The sequence below is a fragment of the Salvelinus sp. IW2-2015 genome, linkage group LG4p, assembly GCF_002910315.2.
Source record: "Salvelinus sp. IW2-2015 linkage group LG4p, ASM291031v2, whole genome shotgun sequence".
Taxonomy (NCBI): domain Eukaryota; kingdom Metazoa; phylum Chordata; class Actinopteri; order Salmoniformes; family Salmonidae; genus Salvelinus; species Salvelinus sp. IW2-2015.
In genome coordinates this window covers 28,289,106-28,292,882 of record NC_036841.1, presented here as the reverse complement: position 1 = coordinate 28,292,882, position 3,777 = coordinate 28,289,106, and the positions used below count along the sequence as shown (strand labels likewise).

At 41.5% G+C, this 3,777-nt stretch overlaps 1 long non-coding RNA gene across 1 annotated transcript; it reads right to left on the bottom strand.

The window, feature by feature from the left end:
- Positions 1 to 1,969: 1,969 nt before the first annotated feature.
- Positions 1,970 to 3,200, bottom strand: LOC139023556 (uncharacterized). Its single transcript, XR_011474683.1, has 3 exons — positions 2,765 to 3,200; positions 2,181 to 2,303; positions 1,970 to 2,073 (listed from the first exon to the last, which is right to left on the bottom strand). It is a non-coding gene; the product is annotated as an uncharacterized lncRNA (long non-coding RNA).
- Positions 3,201 to 3,777: the final 577 nt, after the last annotated feature.

Here is a 3,777-nt window from a genome sequence, read left to right as displayed (position 1 = left end):
CAGTTCATCATAGCTACAGAAACTGGTGAGTGGGTATATTAACAGCAGTTCTTATATCTACAGTACTGTAGTGGTCTATATTACCAGTAGTTTCATCATTCTACAGTACTGTATGCGGTTATATACTACAGTTCATCATACAGTAGCTTCAATACTTCAACCGTTACTTTTCTCCTCGGTGTGCCAGAGAAACGCTATCTCACTAATCTGTACTTTTACCTCAGAGTTGGCCATACTCACTGTTCGAGTCTGTTACAGTCCCATACAACAGCAATGGTAATCCTTATCAAGACTCACTAGATTACATACAGTATTTTGCTAAACTAGATTACTGAAGATACTGTGAGGAAAAGGATTATAGTAGTAGAGGGTTGTAAACAAGTGGAATGGTCAACGAACAAGTAAAAAACAGTTTATCCCAAAATGCATTGAAAGGTTCAGGCAGAAGATACGTTTTCACAACGGCGACCGCGATCAATTATACTCATCTTTCTTTTTACCAACGACATCATCTGATTATACCGGTTTACATTAGGTGAGGTGGATAGAGTGTTATATGGGTTTACATTAGAGGAGGTAGGATAGAGGGTTATATGGGTTTTACATTAGAGTGAGGTAGGAAACGAGGTTATATGGTTTACATGTAGGAGTGAGTAGGATACAGGGTTTATATGGGTTTACATTGGGTGACGGTAGGATAGAGGGGCTATATGGGAGTTAACATTAGAGTGAGGTAGGATAGAGGTTATATGGTTACATTAAAGTGGTAGGTAGAGGGTTATATGGTTTACATTAGAGTGAGTGGATAGGGTTTATATGGTTTACATTTAGGGTGAGGTAGGATAGAGGTTATATGGTTTCATTAGATGAAGTAGGATACAGGGTTTATGGTTTACATTAGAGTGAGATAGGATAGAGGTTATATGGGTTCATTAGAGTCGAAGATAGATAGAGGAGTTATATGGGGTTACATTAGAGTGAAGTAGGATACAGGGTATATGTGTTTACATAAGATGAGGTAGGATACAGGGTATAATATGGGTTTACATGGGGTGAGGTAGGATACAGGGTTATATTGGGTTTACATTAGAGTGAGGTAGGATACGAGTGGGTTATATGGTTTTACATTAGGTGAGGTAGGAGTAGAGGGTTATATGGGTTTACATGAGGTGAGGTAGGATACAGGTTATAATGGGTTACGATTAGAGTGAGGTATAGGATAGAGGGTTATATGGTGTACATTAGAGTGAGTAGATACATGGTGATATATAGTTTACCATTAGAGTGCAGGTAGGATAGAGGTTATATGGTTTACAGTTAGAGTAGGTAAGATTATGAGGGTTAATATGGGTTTACATTAGAGTGAGTAGGAATAGAGGGTTATATGGGTTTACATTAGAGTGCAGGTAGATAGAGGGTTATATGGGTTTACATTAGGCGAGTAGATACAGGGTTATATGGGTTTACATTAGATGAGGGTAGGATAGAGGGTAATATGGGTTACATTAGAGTGAGGTAAGATAGAGGGTTAATGGGTTACATTAGAGTGAGTAGGATAAGGGGTTATAATGGTAACATTAAGAGTGAGTTAGGAGTAGAGGGTTATAGGTTGTTACATTATGCGACGGGTAGGATAGCAGAGGGTTATTTGGGTTTACATTAGGCGAGTAGGTACAGGGTTATATGGAGTTTACATTAAGAGTGAGGTAGGATACAGGGTATATGGGTTAACATTAGAGTGAGGTGGGGAGGATACGGTTAATGGTTTACATTGGGGTGATGGTGGATACAGGGTTATATGGGTTTACATTAGAGTGAGGTAAGATAGAGGGTTATTGGGTTTACATTAGAGTGAGTAAGATAGAGGGTTATATGGGTTTACATTAGAGTGAGGTAGGATACAGGGTTATATGGGTTTACATTAGGGTGAGGTAGGACAGAGACCATGATTATAAGTGTGGATGCTCACCTACTTGACATTGATCTCCTACAAACCCAGGACAGCACCTCCACTCCAGAGCAGTGACCTGCCGATAGGCCACCATATAAGACGGCCTGACCACGGTCCTGTAGCTGACAGGAACGTCATCATTTGGACTAGTACTACTATATACAGACTATAAAAGACAGCATTTATATCAAAACAGGACTCTGGGGTCGTCTGGTCCATCCAGTCCTACCTGATGAATTTGGAGCAGCGTCCCGGCCAGCGGCAGCCTTGGAACACTCTCTGCACCGTGGTCTCTGTCCCATTGCGCACCTGGCATGTCACCGTCCTCGACACTGTGAACTGGCACCAGTTCCTGTAATCACGGACAGATCATATCAAATCAAATGTATTTCTATAGCCCCTTCTTACATCAGCTGATATCTCAAAGTGCTGTACAGAAACCCAGCCTAAAACCCCCAAACAGCAAGCAATGCAGGTGTAGAAACACGGTGGCTAGGAAAAACATATGGGATTTGTTATCTTAAACATCTATCACAGGTCCCACTGACTACTACCCTTTTAGTAAGGTTCTCAAACACTCCAAAACCTTCTCCCTTATCCCATTAATCTATCTCTTTGCCCACTATAGGAGATGTCGATCATACAATAATAGAACGCGTCACCTCTTGCCCGTTTCCYGCGTAGGGCTGATCATCAATAGTCAAACATTTTGACATCCCTCTTCCTATGGTGACATTGTAAATAAATGATGTTACTTGGCTAACCCTGACCATCCCCGCAAAAGATCCTCTCCGTCCGTAATGACGCGCTCACCTGGGCTGGGTGTTTGATCCGCTGAGTGGTGAACCGGTTCTCGCGCTCCGCTCCGAGTTGACACGTTGAACAGTTACGCCGGGAAACTGGTAAATAAATCTCGTTCCCGTCGAATGACAGATCAGACATATCCATATTATGCACAGAGCGCACGGGAGCGATGCCATTGCCATCTCGACAGAGTTCAAAAGTGCWACTTGTTGTAGGGCTTTCGTTGAGTTTTGAAAAAGTGCGTTTGAAACCTTTCTTTTCCAGATGGGGGGGAGATTGCTTTCCAAAAAAATCCACTGTACACTAAACCCTCATGAGTTCGTCATGTTGCAGAGTGACTTCAAGACTGAGTGCTTTATTAACCCAACAACTCAAGTGAAATGAATCACACCATCATGCACATGGAAGATATCTGCGTTTTAAACGTTACTCTGACGTTTGACCCCCTGCGAGGATGAAGGAGTCAGATATCCACTTTAATTAGCTTCCCACCGTGCGCGTAAAAAGCGTGCAGAAGTGAGGTAGAACATCACAACTGAGCACCATCTCTCTCTCTCTCTGTCTCAAGAGGAGAGAGCTTGGGAAGCAAAGCAGTCTCCTTTTTAGGTTCAATTGCAAGGAGTTTTAAACAATTTCACTTAATCCTATGGATTATAAGGGCATGCCGAGACATTTTTAATGGGTTTATGTGCTTTTTTTTGCCTAAATTGGCAGAACATTTTCATCATATTTGGTAGCAAAAACTCTTTAATTCTGTTTAAAACATTTAAAAAATATAATTGTATGAAAATCTAGCTTAAAATCACAATATCAATGTGTTTAATCGGAATTCATTCCAATTAATTTTGGAATTAATCGGCTTATTCTCTTCGCTAGTTAGCATGTCCGGAGTCTTCTTCGCTAGTTAGCATGGTGCCGAGAGTTCTCTTCGCTAGGTTAGCATGTTGCGGAGTTTCTGCTTCTAGTTAGCATGTGCCGAGTCTCTTCGCTAGTTAGCATGTGCCGGAGTTCTCTTCGTAGTT